This window comes from Aquarana catesbeiana, linkage group LG02 (genome assembly GCF_042186555.1).
Source record: "Aquarana catesbeiana isolate 2022-GZ linkage group LG02, ASM4218655v1, whole genome shotgun sequence".
NCBI lineage: Eukaryota > Metazoa > Chordata > Amphibia > Anura > Ranidae > Aquarana > Aquarana catesbeiana.
The window spans coordinates 337439458-337457906 of record NC_133325.1 but is presented as its reverse complement, the minus strand read 5'-3'; the positions used below and the strand labels follow the sequence as shown (position 1 = coordinate 337457906).

Here is an 18449-nt window from a genome sequence, read left to right as displayed (position 1 = left end):
ACAGTAATTCCACCATCATGCATGGTTTGTGATTTTTGATCAAATTTGCATTGGCAATTGTGAGGTTCTGTGAGATGAGCTGAGGTAAGATTTCCTGATACGGAAATTTTGACTCATAAAAAATAACCTTACATTAGTAATATAATACTTATAAAGCTGTCTCAAATGAATAAATAATATATATAGATATATATATCAGGGGCGGATCCAGGGGGGGCAATGGGGCAATTGCCACCCCCGAGAAATTTGTTGTGGGCCGGGCGGGTGGATGAGGGATCAGGCGGCTCCCTGAGCGGATGAGGGAGCGGGCGGCTCCACAAGCGGATGAGGGAGCGGGCGGCTCCCCGAGTGGATGCGGGAGCGGGCGGCTCCCCGAGCGGAGGCGGGAGCGGGTGGCTCCCCGTGCGGATACGGGAGCGGGCGCCTCCCCAAACGGATGCGGGAGTGGGCAGCTCCGCATGAGGACCGGGCGGCTTGGGTGGGTGAGAGCAGGCTAGGTGTGAGTGGGGGCGGCTGGCCAATCAGCGAGCCGGCGTGCAGGGGAGCAGAGAGATGACATCATCTCTCACTGCCCCACATCTCTGCAGTAACTGTTCAGGCAGTGTGGGCAGCAGAGAGATTACATTATCTCTCTGCTGCCTGATCTGGGACAAGGAAGAAAGAGGCAAGCAAAACACCACCTTAGCAGCTATGTGACAATCCGCAAGTTGTGTCAGGTGACGTGGCAAGTGACAATCCTCAATGTGTGGCAAGTGACAATCCGCATCTGGTGGCAGGTGATGTGACAATCTGCAATGTGTGGCATGTGACGTGGCAAGTGACAATGTGCAAGGTGTGGCAGGTGACGTGGCAAGTGACAATCCACATCTGGTGGCAGGTGACGTGGCAAGTGACAATCACAACATGTGGCAGGTGACAATCTGCATCTGGTGGCAGGCAAGTGACAATCCACAATGTGTGGCAGGTGATGTGGCAAGTGACAATCCGCATCTGGTGGCAGGTGACGTGGCAAGTGACAATCCGCAATGTGTGGCCGGTGACGTGGCAAGTGACAATCTGCATCTGGTGGCAGGTGACGTGGCAAGTGACAATCCACAATGTGTGGCCAGTAATGTGGCAAGTGACAATCTGCAACGTGTGGCAGGTGACATGGCAAGTGACAATCTGCATCTGGTGGCAGGTGATGTGGCAAGTGACAATCTGCAATGTGTGGCCAGTAACGTGGCAAGTGACAATCTGCAACGTGTGGCAGGTGACGTGGCAAGTGACAATCTGCAACGTGTGGCAGGTGACGTGGCAAGTGACAATCCGCAACATGTGGCAGGTGACAATCCGCATCTGGTGGCAGGCAAGTGACAATCTGCAACATGCGGCAGGTGATAATCAGCAATGTGTGCCAAGTGACACGCTCAGGGCTCCCACTGATTCTGCATTATGGTGAGTTGAACCATTAAATTTTATATTACAATATATTAATAGAAATAACAACCATGGTGCTGGGATAATTGAAGCGCCAACACCAGCCATTTCCTCGATAAATTGCCCACAAAATAAACATATTTTCTGGCAGTGCCCCTCCCGAGACTAGACTCTGGATCTGCCCCTGATATATATACCATATATACTCGAGTATAAGCCGAGATTTTCAGCCCTTTTTTTAGGCTGAAAGTGTCCCTCGGCTTATACTCAAGTCACCGCCATCTGCCTACCTGATCAGCGTGTCATGCAGACAGACGGCGGCCAGCGTGTCATCAAAACATACGGTGGCCATTCCACTGTTCAAAAGCCACGCCTCCTCCTCGTCTGTGATAGGCAGAACACTCAATTTCCCAGCAGTCAGTGTTCAGCCTATCATGGACATCCTCTCATCCTCGTCCGTGATATGAGGATGAGCGGACGTCCGTGATAGGCTGAACACTGATTGCTGGGAAATTGAGTGTTCTGCCTATCACAGATGAGGAGGAGGTGTGGCTTTTGAACACTGGAATGGCCACCGTATGTTTTTATGACACACTGATCAGCGCAATCGATGATACAGAGCGGCACACGGAGCCTGCAGATCGCCACACGGAAGCATGCACAGGACACAGAGAGGATGCATATTGGTACAGGTAGGCTGCACAGGACACAGGGAGGCATACACAGGACACAGGGAGGCATACACAGGACACAGGGAGGCATACACAGGACACAGGGAGGCATGCATAGGACACATGGAGGCATACACAGGACACAGGGAGGCATGCATAGGACACATGGAGGCATACACAGGACACAGGGAGGCATGCATAGGACACATGGAGGCATACACAGGACACAGGGAGGCATGCATAGGACACATGGAGGCATGCATAGGACACATGGAGGCATACACAGGACACAGGGAGGCATGCATAGGACACATGGAGGCATACACAGGACACAGGGAGGCATGCACAGGACACAGTGAGGTATGCATCTGCAGATGGGCATTGTTGACCCTCTCTTCCACTTACAGTGGCCGCTGCATTTCTCTCGGCTTATACTCGGGTCAGTAAGTTTTCCCAGTTTTTTGTGGTAAGTTAGGGGCCTCAGCTTATATTCGGATCAACCTATACTCGAGTATATACGGTATATATATATAGGTATATAGGTATAGGTATTTTAATTGAATATTTTGATGTTTTGTTAGATAAGCTAACAAAGACAGTTAAAAAATTTCATAGCCAATATGAGCCACATATAAGTCATCATCTATTGGTGCAGTTAGACAAACTACGAGTAGAAAATATCCTTAGAATGGAGAAACAAGGTAGATGGGGTCGGAGATAAATGCACGCATTGACCTATGGTGAAATTAGTTTTGTTTAGTAATAAGTCAATGAGACAAATAGGATTATTTTGGATCAACCAGTATTCAGATATAGTGTACAATCAGCAATTATCCTCTTGGGTTTAATAACCTTCTTATTAGTCACTTGAACTCTCTGTGCCTCGTAGTTCGTGTGTAGGAGCAGTGACTCACCATTTGACTTTGCTGCTTTATGTTATTGAGAATTGTTTCTTCGACAATACTAAATAATGACTCTGGTTAGCTGTTTGCGGGGAACATAAATGGTTGTTACAGAAACCTATTTTCTTACAAATTGTTCAAATTACTTTTAAATATAGTCATATTGCAAGGACATGTAAGCATGCATAATATATTTTTTTTAAAGTGGGAATGGGGGAAGACAGAAAAATGGGAAGTGCTATTGTTGCTCTGTTTTCAACATTGGATGCTCCTGGGTTGACTTCCTGACTGACGTGAAACAAACAAGTGGGTAAGGCCTCATTCACACGGGCGTACCATCCGTACGCCTGTGTAAAGGGCCATCTTCAGCCACCCAGGATACACAGGTGTTCCATGCAGGGGTATTCAGACAGCCTGTTGAAATCAATGCAGCCACCAGCTGCACAGACCTGCACGGACCTTCACACGCATGCATCCCGGAGTTTACATCTGTGTGGGTCCAATGCACAGATCAATTGTTCTGCGCTCTGATACATTTTTTGTGATGAAGTGACACATATATATATGTATATAAGGAAGTGCAGCGCTGATATAATATCTGTAGTATAAACCACAATATAATATTGAAATAAATACTCAATAAAGTGAACCCCTAAAACGGGAAAAGTGCATAAATATGTACAAAAATATCTATACACTGTATCAAAAAAAAAAAAATACTCATAATTTGTTTAAAAATCATGAGATACCTGGCATTCAAAATATAATTCTGAAAAAAATCAAATGAAATCAAAAATTAAAAATTGAATAATTCAAAGTCCATAATCCAATGTGCATGGTGACATGGTGACTTGAAGTACAAAATTTGTGCAGACACAATTTTCCAGTAGAGGATCCACCACCAATAAGTACAAGGCTTACCAGAAAACTGGAACCCACATAGGCATACGCTTAGTAGAGCTTGTGGTGTAATACACCCAGAGGAACTGGCATCAGCATACACGGTATCCAGTTAGGGATATAGACGCCTATGGTCCTTCACAGCAATGCTTCTAGTAAGTATCCTCCAAAGGGGTAATTACCAGGGGCTGGATCAAAAGATCTCTCCCTTATGGTATAATTTATAGGAAGAAGAAAGAGGCCACATAGTGTGATTCCATTTCGATAAGAAAGGACATTTATTAAATAAAAAAGGAACACTCACATTTGTGAAGATAAAAAAGCGCTTGATATTAAAGATATGGAATATTACACAATGGCATCAGCAGAGCCCGTCCATATATATATATATATATATATATATATATATATATATATATATATATATATATATACCTTCAATTTTCAGAAGGCCATACCGTGCATAAATTACAGTTAAATGTTCTTAGCTAGTTGTACTTTTCATACCACCCACTTTTTTTATATCATTCATTATCATTGGCACATTGGAAATTTGCTATAACTTGAAAAATCCTTTAACACATTTGGCCAAACACATTTATAGCAAATTCTGGGTAATTCAGAGGTCCATGACTTGGATTATGAATTAACATGCAGTTATTTCACCATTGCATGTGATGGGAGCAGCATTTATCCTTATAGCAATATCTACTATTCCTTACATCTTTGCCAGTCAGGTAGCATACTCCAGTGGATGTCATTTTATTAAAAAGCTTACTCTGTCCTAATAGCTGGCTTAAGTTTGGCACCCTTTACATATGACCCATAAGAGGTTTGCCAAGTATTATAAGTTAGATATGTATAAGACAACTTTATATAAAATAAAAAATATAGCTTAAAATGTTCAACCTAACTTTAAAACAGGCAGAACAAAATACTTCTCTATATCACAATTTAATTTATTAATTCATCTATGACAAGTATTGAGTGTTCTATTTCCAAGCAAGATTTTAGCACATAGAAATGTATCTAAAATACAATTTTTGTACTGCAAAGGGAACTATAACCTTGTTACATTTTATGCTACTGGGAAGCTATTATTATACTTATTCTTCCCTTGACAGCACTCCAAGACAGTTAACTGCCGATTCTATTCCATCTGTGTATTTTACAAACAGAGCAAAGTATGTAAAAAGAAGCTGAATAAGGACTTTGAAAGAGGCAAAGCACATCATTTTGCATTCTAAAACTGTAAATCTACATGTAAATATTTTGCTAAGAGATGCAAAAAAACCCTGGCTTAATGGTGGCATCTTCAGTGGGGACCAGACCCAGACTCCCCATGCAGCTGTTCAGTAGCACATAACTTCTAATAGTGACCTATTTCTGGCTTCAATCAGCCAAAAGTAAATGACTATAGTAGTGATCTACTGCTGTAGGGAGAAGCTGGACAGAGCTCAACACCTCTGCCTGAGCCTTTGGAAGTGCTGTAATATCACTAGTGATGTCACTGCTTTCTTGATGTAATCACAGCACAGAAGTGTTGTGTTTACCTAGTTTCTACAGCATGCTCCAATGGAGATGTAGGAGAAACTTCAGAAGCCAGGAGCACTTTGTGACCGGGGAGTATGTGATCAAGCGTGCTTTCAGCACGAACACAGGTATGCACCTATGTGGCCCCATGGAAGAAGACCCACTTAAACTTTACGTCGTTAAAACCTGTTAGGGGTCCAATGGATTACCCCTTTACCACATAACAAAATCTATATATTGGTGTCCAAAACACCAACATTTCCATATAAAACACACCCCTTGACCTGAGGAACCTCAAGGAATTCCCTTATTTTAGGGATTTTCTTTCACCTCCTGTTTGGCTTTGGGACAGGAGGTGAAGAGGAATCTCCGCAATGGGACACAATCTGACAAGTGTTATAACCCTCCCTCCCTATCCAAAATGAAAAAAAAAAAAAGTTTTGTCTTTAGTTCTACTTTAACCTCCTTAGCGGTATTCCTGAGTGTGGCTTGGGGTGGATTTTCAGTACCAAAAGAGGTGACCCTGAGCCAGACTCGGGATCGCATCGCAGGATCCAGGCAAAGTTACTTACCTTGTCCCCAGGATCCTGCGATGTCTCCCCACTGCGTGTGCGAGCCGTGTCCTCCGCTCGATCTATCACAGTGCCGAGCTCCGTTCCCTGCAAGTGTTGCGACGCACAGAGATGGAGAACGGCGCCAAATTCAGAAAGTAAAAAACACTCAATACATATACAGTACACTGTAATCTTACAGATTACATTACTGTATCAAATTATTTCACATCCCTTTTGTCCCTAGTGGTTTCTCCAGTGCCCTGCATGCAGTTTTATGTTATATATACTGTTCTTTCTGCCTGGAAACTTGAGATTGTCCATGGCAACCAAAAAGTGTTCCTTTATGTCAAAAGTGGTTTTAGGCCAGCTAGAAAATAGCGATAAAAAATTAGAATCACTTGCAGAATTGAGCGATTGTGATTTGTGGGGAAATCCGTCATCAAACACTAAAAGTAATGACAAAGACAATTCTGCAACTGAGCAAATTTCAGTGTTTTTGATTTGATTACATTATTGAATAATTTTTATTATTATTATATTATTATTTGTTATAATTATTTATAGTTTTTTATTATATTATAATGTATGATTTCGTGTTTTAAACTTTATCATACCTGGGATGTCTACTAAATTCTTGTTTGGACAGATTTAAGTGCGTTATTCCTAAGAATTTCAGGCCTACAATATAAAACACCAAATTTCCATGCAAAACATTGTACTACTTTGAGCATCAAAAATCTGAAATAATCATACCACCAGGGAGGTTAAGGCCCAGGCAAGTAGTTTAACTGCAATTCGGGTACTCCTCAGGAATGCATAAAGGCATTGGTTGCAAACTTCAGCTTCAGGAATCTTGTGATTTCCATTGTTAGAGAATACTATTATCCAAATAACTATATTGATATGACAGACTTGCCTTAATTATATAATAAATACATGTATTGGATGCTACACATGTTCATGCTATTACTCTGTGACAAAACTACATATATATAACCTTAGATATCTTGTGGCTTTTATGTTGTTAATTGAACCACTACTCTCAATACATGCTGTGCAGAGATTCAGTACATGTTGAGAATAGCAGATTTCCTACTTTACATCTAAAGGAATAAAACAAAATATATCAATATAGCTTGAATTCGTATTGACTACTTTTGTTACATAAAATGGATGACGTAGGTTTATTACATTATGAAGAGAGAGCGGGGGGAGAGAGAGAGAGAGAGAGAGAGAGAGAGTTTTTTCCTTAAGAGTTCTCTGTCTGTGTTGCCTCCATTCTTAATGTGAATCTGCTGTGGCAGAAATAAACCTGATTGGTGTAGGATTTGGGCTACGTTCACCCGAATGGCCAGGGAGTGGTAAAAACAGGTGGTTGGTCCACATTTTTACTTTCACCCAACTGCCCACCTACAATGTGACATGGTGGGCACGCTGGTCTGTTCACATTGCCACAGCCACAATGCTACACTTGTCGCATTGTGGGTGTGGCAATTTTAAATTGACATGTCAAGTTTGGGCAAGCAGTGCCATTAGTCAGATTACCCCATAAAGTCAATAGGACCATGCTGCACCTATGTGCCAAATTGCATTTCAATGTAAAAACAGTCTTTAGATAAAAATAAAAACTAAACAGGCATTAAGGAGGCAGCGCCTTCCTGAACACCTGTAAACTGTCTCTAAATCGCTTGTGAAAAAGTGATCCATTACAGATTGCTTTTCAGATGGGTGATAGAGCCTGCACCCCCATGAAAAAGAGTCTTTTCATTGTGCCCATTGACCCCTTAAACTACTTAAGCTGGTTATACACTGATTCCCCCTGTGCTAACAGCACGAATAGATTAATCCTGCCTGGCGACTATTGTATATCTGTCAGAATATACAAACAGCAGCTTCTTCGATTTTTCAGTCAAAGAATTCTAGGCTGGATGGGATGACAGGGCCACCCATGAAGCAAACTTCAGCCAATTCATCAGGAACAGGCCAACATTTGTACATAAAAGGGTGGTAAAAATTAGTCCCAAAGTGAAAAATGAAGAAACAATGAAGAATCCGTGATTAGACTCGTCCAAAAAAGTGTTCAAAACAAATAAAAGTGAGGTAATCGATCACACAAATAGCGACTTGTGAGCAAATCCACCACCGTATGTGCTAAGCGCTTACCAGACGGCAAGCTTTGGATAGCTTTCCCATGATGATGTCTTCGTGAGACGAAACGTACGTCGGAAGGTTGACGCGCTGACGGCATCGCTGACTACCTCGTCCCGAACGGGTGTCTGAAAGCCGGCCGGCTGCTGCTATTGTTCGTTTCTTGCTTTTAACCTACATTATACATGTAAGTGCAACTTTTAAACATTATTAAACGTGGATTTTACTGATTTACGCTATGGAGAGCAGTTGTGTTATTACTCTTTTTGGTCCTGCCTACTGATTGCCAATTGGATGGAGCAACCCTGTATGTTTCTGGGTCTACACTGAGAAGCCCTGGTGTGACGCCACCTACCACTGATTGTCAGGCTACCTACAAGCTATCCAAAGCTTGCCATCTGGTAAGCGCTTAGCACATACGGTGGTGGATTTGTTTTTTATTTGTTTTGAACACTTTTTTGGACGAGTCTAATCACAGATTCTTCATTGTTTCTACATTTTTCACTTTGGGACTAATTTTTACCACTGTTTTATGTCACCTTTATCACCTTTTTATGTTATTTTTTTTGGGCACTTATATTGTTTATCCTTTGGGTCCATCACGGATCCTTGGCTTATATTTATTTATACAATTTCCATATATTGTACTCATTTTCTGTAGCGCTGCTCACGTCTTTACAATTATTATTTTATTTGTGTATATCTCACATTTTTGAGCTGCAGCTGTTTTATAATAATTTGTTCTTTATCAGGTAGCGCGGTATACACATTTGTTATGCTACTTTGACAAATTACTGTATTTATTCTATTTAGGATTTATATATAGTTTATATAACCAAAATGCTTCCAGCAACTTGAATTGTCTTGGGATGTTTTCATAGTAACAGGTTTGCTTTAATGTGTTCCTCAAAATGTTGTTCATAAATATGTAAAAAATTACTTTAGATGACAATCAAATGCTACAGAACACTCCTTAACTTCTTTTATGTGCAGTGGCCAGGTGGGAGCTTCACTGTTCTGAGTGGACATTCAGAAATGTCCCTCAGGATGAGGCCACACAGCGGCATGATCCCGGTGGGCCTGTGTCCCCTGGACACAGCGCATCACTGCTCGGCAGGAGTGCTTTGTGATTGGCCCTCCTGATCACATCATGGCTGTGTCCAATCATAGTCATCGTGTAATGTAAACAGAGTCAGTTGTCAGGCAATTGGCTCTGCTTCTCCTCACACAGAGCCTGCCAGTGAGGAGAAGGAGAGATGATCTATGCTGCCAACCAGGGATCAGTGAGTTTATAGCTGTTTTTCACAGCTTTACAGACACTGATCACCCAGCTAGTGTCCCCAATGTCCCAAAACAGTGTCCTGTCACAGTGTCTCCACACAGTGATCCACATCTGTCATACATCTGTCACAGTAAAAACATCTGTTCCAGTGAACATCTGTCCCAGTGATCATCTGGGCACATCTGTCCCAGTGATCATCTACGCACATCTGTCCCAGTGATCATCTGCACACATCTGTCACAGTAAAAACATCTGTTCACATCTGTCCCAGTGATTATCTGTGCACATCTGGTGCACATCTGTCCCAGAGATCATATGTGCACATCTGTCCCAGTGATCATCTGCGCACATCTGTCCCAATGATCACCTGCTCACATCTGCCCCAGTGATCACCTGCACACATGTGTCCCAGTGAACATCTGCGCACATCTGTCCCAGTGATCACACCATGATCAACATCTGTCCCAGTGATAATCTGCACACATCTGTCACAGTAAAAACATCTGTTCACATCTGTCCCCGTGATTAAATGCGCACATCTGGTGCACATCTGTCCCAGTGATCATATGTGCACATCTGTCCCAGGGATCATCTGCACACATATGTCCCAATGATCATCGGTGCACATCTGTCCCAGTGAATATCTGCGCACATCTGTCCCAGTGAACATCTGCGCATATCTATCTGTGATCAGCTGTGCACATCTGCCCCAGTGATCATCTGCACACATCTGTCCCAGTAATCACACCGTGATCAACATCAGTAACATCTGTCCCAGTGATCATCTGTGCACATCTGCAATATCAGCAGTGCAGCATCAACCTGGCTAGAAAATTATTCAGCAGCGAGGAGACTTTCCAGATACTCCAGAGTATGTTGGACGAGAGCAGCAGAGAATTCTCTCCATCAGACTCAGAGAGTGAGTATAAGCCAGTAGAAAGAAGTGGCTCTGAAATGGATTCTGAGGAGGATAGAATCTAAACAAATAGGCTCAGGAGACCCGAGGAAGCGTGGGCATCCACCAGCAGCACAATAAATCCTGTGGCAAGTACAAGCAGTACAGCACTCCGAGATCATAGGCAGGCATCCACCAGTAGTGCTGCAAGTCCTGGTGCAGTGGCAAACACAAGCGGGGCAACATTTCCAGATGATAGGCCAGGTGCTAGTAATGGGGCATCCCATCCACAACAATGAGGTAGGGCACATATTAGCCTCCCAGACATACTAATATACCTCAAATGGCTGCCCACTACTTTGGCAGAACCTGTAATTTCCCCTTTTACAGTGCAGCCAGGCCATTAGATACAAATAGAAAATGTTACCCAATTTATTTTTTCCATTTATTTTTCACGGATCCTCTGCTGAATTACATTGTGGAGCAATGTAATCTGTATGCCAACCAATATATTACCAGAAATCCTGATTCTTCCTATGCCCGCCCTTTTGTTTGGAAACCCCTCACCGTGGAAGAATTAAAAATTTTCTTGGACTAACCCTGAACATATGACTGACAAAGAAAAAACTAAGTCCATGCCCACTGGTCTACCCAACCTATACACATATGCCAGTCTACTCTTGATGCCCAGAACCCGGTACGAGATGGTAATGAGATTTTTACATTTCAATAATAATGCCCAGTGCCTCCCTCAAAATTGTGGCTTATGGCAATGGGTGGGAGGCAGTGCAGGTCTAAATGGAGGTGGACTTCCATCCCCTCTGAATACTTGGGCTGTCCTGAATGCCACTTGCACCATGGAAATGCATGACACTGTGTGAAAATACTGGACACAGCGAAGCACCCATGGCTAGCTGAGATGGTACACCAGGGTGCCACATCACAGCGTTTGAGAAACACTGTTGTAACACACCAGGAGCCATGGAGAAGTTCCTTTTGCCATACGTATGCATATAAGAGGCAAAAGTGATATGAATATTAAAGATTATGGTCACAAATACAATTATGCTGGAAAATAACACTAAGGAGTCTGCTTATAAATATTTTCATACAAAAAAAAAAACATGTTAACCAAAATGTATACCTTTTTCCAATTGGGTGAAGGCTGCATGAATCTTGTATGAAATGTTTTTTTTAATTCTCTAACCCATGTGGACCTTAAAAATCTCGATGGTAAGCTATTTTTAACCAGTCTATAGAGATGGTGCCAAGATATAGTAAAAAATTAATCTCATTCATTTTTCTGGCAACGCGGATAGCCATTTCTAGATCCTGGAAATGATTGTCCATCTTATTCACACTGATAAATATTAAATGAATGTGGATAATGATAAAAAGTGTATGCTAATTATATGTAACCTCTGGGTACAATATAACTCTGGTACACAATAAATAATCCTCTTAGAGGGCTAGTAGGACAGATGGATCTGACGGGAGTCTTCTCATTCTTTTTTCTTTCTTCTCTTTTGTGTTTTCTTTTTTCTTTTCCGCCAACATTGGTTGATTACTATGCAACATATAATTTCTAATTATATAATCATATAATTATATATAAAAAAAAGTAATTTATGTACAATGTAAACAAATAACAAAAGTCAGACTCATTGTTGTGAACAAGCCCCTGTATGGCGCATTGACTACTTGTAAGGAACATCCATTGGAACTGTTCCCTTAGAGCTCATGTACACAGGGCAGTTGTAAAATCTTTTCTAAATGCTAGAAACTTGACAGCTGGAAACCAACGGTGAAAAACGTCAATTTTACAGCTTTTACATACCGACTTTTTGCAAGTTTAGGTTAGAAGCGTTTGAGGTTAGAAGCGTTTTTTAAAGATAACCTCAGGAGACCCTCCCAAATGCCCACAATGCATAAAAACAAGTAAATTATTAACTATTTCAGCCATTCTGTGAGAAGAGAGAGAGCAGCAGCAGAAGGAGCAGTGTGCTTGTAGATAGCTGTCTTATTTTGTGCATTTTCACTATGGATCCCATCATGAGCATGTGTGAGGAAATGCTCCTGATGTTACTGTTGCTGAGGCTCCGAAGACATAGAAAATTGCATGAGAGGACCAGAGTTTGTTGCTGCTGGACTCATCCATTGATGCAGGCAACAGCATGTGATGAAATTTGTGTTTTTTTCAACATTTTTATAAGTTAAAAAAATGATCAGAAATGTTTTCCCCTTTAAAAACTCTTATAAAGGCAAATGCGCATAAACGCAGTTTACTACTGTTACACAGGGTTACAAGCATTTGAAATGCTGGTAAACTACAGTCCTGAATGCGATTTTTCTGCTTTCAAAAAAATGCCTGTAACTTCAACTGCCACTGTACTCCTATAAATGACTGAGTGTACATGTACGCATAAGATAATATAGAGGAGAGTTCAGGGGCTGCTGAAAAAAAAACACCCAACTGCTCCTAATTTAAAATCATTGGAAAATAAAAACATTTTTAAATAGACCCCCCACATTGCACAAACATGTCAAAATACAAGGAAGTAATGCTTAGTGTTGTTGCCAGTTTCAGACAATCATAGTGGCTGTACATACAAAAGGCGATATTCATTAACACCTTAATTACAAGAAGTAATTATAAGCCATTATAAGCTATATAAAAATAAAATTAGTTTTCTATAAATAGTAAAACAAAAATTAATTACACTATATTAGGCTGATTTCGCAAAGCTAACAGCAGGATAAGAATCCTTATGTGTTTCTCAGCAATAATCTAACACCATTAGAACTGATTGATAATGAAGTAAAGAATGATATATTTTATGTCATCTCATTTAATATCCAACCTAGTCAGGCTTTCATAGACCCATCCACTTTGAAATGTGAGCTGTTTTTTACTCCCTTGCAATTAGTGTCCTCCTTCTTTGCTTCTTATGTGCCAGTTCAATATTACCGTAAGTCTTCATATGAGTCCACTGTTATTTTATAGTTTTCACATGTTGAAAGATCTTAAAAATGTATATGGCACTGTTTAAATTGTAATACATGCAAAATAAAGTTTGCTTGTACTTTCAACAGCTAACACATTCATCAATGTTTCTATGCTCAATACACAACGATGGAACGTTTTACTGTAGATCTTACAGAAAAAAAATAGTTGACGTTTTAATTTGTGCACCTATTTCCACATATAGAATTAAAGCTCATTTTGCTTAACATATTTGGATAGCTGCTTTCAGGTAGCCTCTACGTTTTCTTTTCTATAAGTATGTCTTTACTGATATAAAAAAGAACTAGAAACTGGAGTGCTCTATCAATACCCCTCAGCAATCTCTTTGTGTTGTGCTTTCATCTCAAACTAAAAGCTTATTGGACGAATGTGAGAATGTATTGGATTACCATCCTCTTGCTTCCATTAGTAAAATGATACAATTGCCTACAGGGATATTTCTGGCAGCAGCTTTACCGCCAACCACTAAAATAATTTAAGGAGCTTATTCCACTCTAAAAGTGTACCTGTCACTTGCAAAAGGGCCTTTATTTCATAGAATGATGCCAGGCAAAAACTGTGGGCAGTGGTATCTTCATTCCTAGCAAAAACATACAATAAATACTGAGTTAGCCTACTAAATGCCAGCTTCCCTTATATGAAGGCATTATTGTTAACCTGATATACACATAGGAGGGTGGTGAGCTCCATAGAGACAATCTGACAAATCTTGGGCACCTGAGATGTTCAGGCACTTGACTGAACCTTCATGATAGTGTAAATGAAAAGAGGAGTGGGGAGCAGGAAAGTATTGATGGCAGATGGTCACAAAGGGAACAATAGTGACTAGTCAGTTTTCTAACATTTCTGATCAATCGCTGCACTCTAATAGCAGTCAGCTAGCAAGATACAAAGACACAGGATTGTTCTACTGATCTCGCTAAAAAATACAACATCAGCATATCTCATCTCGTGTCTACAGGTAGCTGTAATTGTACAGTTTCGTTTAAAAATACAGTATTGAGGCAATACAGTTTTCTCCAGTTTAAATGAGTTCCATTTTTTTTCCTTCTAAAGTCACAAATTGGTTTCTCCAGAAATACACCCAGGATACAATCTTATGTAGAAGTATAATATTTTTTATGTATTGGTTATTCATTTGGCTTTCATTAAAGTGGTTCTGAAGCCCCAAGGTATTTTCCCTTAATTCATTTTATGTATTAAGGTAGAAAACCTTCTATGTCACAGACTCACCCCTTCTCCCACCTTATACTTACCTGAACCCCATAGCGATCAAGTGCTTTGCATGAGGGGGCAGAGATGGCAATAGAAAACTGACAGGTGTTCTAATCCCTCTTCACCCCACCCCCCCCCCCCCAAAAAAAAAGTTTTAAAAGTTTTGCCTTTAGTTATACTTTAAATGTACTAGGTCCCTTCATTTGGAGCCTATGAGTACAGATAACCAGATATATAAGATGCCTACGGCCCAATACTCATGATTTTTACACAGATATGAAAGACAGTCAGGTAGCCTGTTGCAATGTATGGGCAAAACAAATGCAACAGTTGGCCCTAGGGTGACAAAGTCGTGTTGTGGACATTTTCAACCTATTCTAATTGTTCTCTAATAAATGTGGACATAAGTGACAGCCTAAGGTTCAAATATCATATTTGGTTACCATCTAGTTTCCCTTAAACACAGAACCCAAATGAGCCTTATGGGAACTTATCCTCATTGATGTCACTTTTGCACTACTGTATGCTTTTATTGATTTTGTATAATCATCCAAACGTAAACATTTTTGTTTTCTAATAAAATGTTTTATCCAAGAAAATATCCTGAAATCAGTGTTATGGGCAGTGCCAGCTGAAGACAAGTATGATGAAAATGTTACCGTAGGTCACTTTGAGAGCTAAATGATTATCTTTCTGTAAACACAGACACTAATGCTTCTCCCAGCAGTTTATGTGTCAACATACAGCCTGCCGTGGCACTGTAAATCAGATCTGCAGACATTCTGCATATGCTGTAGCCACACTTTGCAAGGCAAATTCTATGCTTCATTGACAATGTGTCAGATCTTCTCACTTGTTAAAATAGATGCCTGCTTAGAAGACCTCAGGCTTTACTGTGGTTTTGCTCTTTCTATAAACAAGCTAACATTAATTATAATTTTTTTTTGTTCAATAATTTTATTGAAATTGTATCACATAAACAATGTAGCAAATGACTACAATATAGGCATTTTCTATAAGCACTGGGATTGATTCAATGAAATAGACTGTTCACTTTGCAAGGGAATTATCCCCAGAGCTTAGCGAACGAAGTGAAGCTGTGCTGATTTAAAAAAACATTGTTTTTTTTTGTTTTTTTTCTTGAATGTGATTGGGTATATTTGCAAAGTGAAAGTTTAGCAGAATCACTAAGCTCTGGGGAAAATTCCCTTGCAGAGAGTAACTTTACTTGCAAAGTGAACAGTGCATTTGCATTTAGTAAATCAACCCCACTGTGTTGCATAAACAATTGCATCTAAACAAAAATACGTTTGCAACAGTTATCTGATGTATAGATTTCTCATATACAGTATGGCCCTCTGATAAAAAAAGTTTCTAAAGAGAACAATGAAAGGGATAGGGAGTATCCACACTGTACTGCACATACATACTAGGCAGTCTATTGATATATCATTATTGGCATCTGGACTGTTACTTTAACAATAATTTTTGTTTTTGTTTGAAATGCTTTATAGGATAAACTTCAGACAAGAATAATAGAAAAGAAGAAAAAATTGGACATGTCCTGAGGACAATACATTTGCCAACCACATCGAAGGCCCAAAATACAAAATTATGTGGATTTACTTCAGGAAGAAAAAGACATGTTGCTTGGACACCCTTTTTTAATGCAAAGGTACCATAGAAAAAAAACAAAGGAACTCATAAGAGCAATATATGGGATTCTTTACCACAAACCACTAGACTTTTACCACAAATGTGTACTGGACTTTACAGAGACCAGACCTTGTTATAATTGCCTAAAGCCAACTTTACATGAGTTAGAGTAGTTGTAAACCCATGCATAAATCAGAAATGAAACAGATCAGTTTACAAAAGTTGTACCTGCAGCTCTCTCTCCTCCACAGTCTTGTAAAACATACAGATTAACCACATGCCGACCAGCGCACGACGATAAGCATCGGCACAATGGCACGGCTGGGCAAATGGGTGTACAGGTAAGTCCACTGTAAATCGCAGCATTGTTGGTGCGCGCAGGTCCCGCGGACGCGATCGTGTCACGGAGTGGCGGAACGGAGAGATGCCTATGTAAACAAGGCATTTCCCTGTTCTGCCTAGCAACATGACAGAGATTAACTGCTCCCTGTTATCGGGAGCAGTGATCTCTGTCATATTCTAGTGAGCCCATCCCCACCACAGTTAGAATCACTCCTTAGGACACACTTAACCCCTTGATCGCCCCTAGTGTTTAACCCCTTCCTTGCCAGTGTCATTTACAGAGTAATCAGTGCATTTTTATAGCACTGATCGCTGTATAAATGACAATGGTCCCAAAATAGTGTCAAAAGTGTCCGATGTGTCCACCATAATGTCGCAGTCATGATAAAAATCGGAGATTGCGGCCATTATTAATGAAAAAAATATTAAGAATAAAAATGCCATAAATCTATCCCCTGTTTTGTAGACGCTATAACGCAAACCAATCAATATACGCTTATTGCGATTTTTTTACCAAAAATATGTGGAAGAATACATATCGGCCTAAACAGAGAAAGAAATTTGTTTTTTGATATATTTTTGGGGGATATTTATTATAGCAAAAAGTAAAAAATATTGCTTTTTTTCAAAATTGTCACAATTTTTTGTTTATAGCGCAAAAAATAAAAACCACAGAGGTGATAAAATACCACCAAACGAAAGCTCTATTTATGGGAAAAAAAGGACATCAATTTTGTTTGGGTTCCAAGTCGCATGACCGTGCATTTGTCAGTTAAAGCGACGCAGTGCCATATCGCAAAAAGTGCTCTCGTCAGGAAGGGGGTAAATCCTTCTGGGACTGAAGTGGTTAAAGGATATTTTTCAGCAGCAGAAAGCAGTGATGGGGATCTGATGTCTCACACACACTGCAAAGCTAGAAAACAGAGTTTAGTGAAATCTGAGCCCTGATTGGAAGAAAGGTAGACACCCCCCTCCACACAGCACACAGGAAACAGTGAACAGCTGAGGCTATCAATCACAGATTGTGTGATTAAGCTCCCTCCCATGTCCTTCTCTATCTCTTGGGGTTGGGAAAATCTGACAGAAGTTACAAATGCAGATAACACAGGAAGGAGACTGCAGAGTAAGGATGAGCTCCGGCGTGTTCGCATGCTGCACGTGCCGATCCCGCCAGGAAGTCGGCACGGCGCAGCGCTAATCACAGGCAGTGAGACATTTCCCGAGCTCTGCAGCCACACATCGGGAAATGTCTCACTGCATGTGATTAGCGCTGCGCCGTGCCGACTTCCTGGCGGGATCGGCACGTGCAGCATGCGAACACGCCGGAGCTCATCCTTACTGCAGAGATAAATCGCACTTGGTTTAAATAGAGGCAAATACACACTATAAAAGGACATTATTTGCTAATTTTTCATGTCAGAGGTTTACAAGGTTTAAGTTTACACAAGTGTTTTTCCTTTTCATGGAGTACACAGGATGGTATATATGGACCACAGGAGTTTGGTGTTAACAGTCTGGGGGGTTATACTTTGAGTTTTGGATATAAAAACTCAACTCAGTGTCTACAGCTAGGGTTTTCATATAACAGGTGTTTGTCCTCACCATTGGATAGTGATGTGGTAAACAGAAAGATCAAACTGTCTCTGGGAGGGGAACAACTGCATAAGCTAACCTCAGCACAACCTATAGGTTTTTTGGCTGGTTGGCAACCTGTGTACAGTGTTGGAGATAAAGGTATCAAGGTTTAAGGTTGGATTCCTATATTAAACGTATGTAAACCCAAGAACAATAATGTTATATATATATATATTGCGGTTTACCAGTCCTTAGATGTGCTGCATTAGTTTTCTTGTTTTGCAATCTAGGAACATTTTCTGAAAGTACAAACAATTCCTGTTCATCTGGCA

General features: G+C 40.7%; 1 protein-coding gene and 1 long non-coding RNA gene across 4 annotated transcripts in view; one reads left to right on the top strand and one right to left on the bottom strand.

Moving 5' to 3' along the window:
- Window positions 1-17651, top strand: part of LOC141127944 (uncharacterized) — an 88983-nt gene extending 71332 nt beyond the window's left edge. Inside the window, exon 4 of the long non-coding RNA XR_012241614.1 lies at window positions 16059-17651. This is a non-coding gene — a long non-coding RNA (uncharacterized lncRNA). The remainder of the gene's footprint in view (window positions 1-16058) is intronic.
- The window catches only part of FRMPD4 (FERM and PDZ domain containing 4), a 608500-nt gene that overhangs the window by 438697 nt on the left and 151354 nt on the right, over window positions 1-18449 (bottom strand). The window lies entirely within an intron of this gene.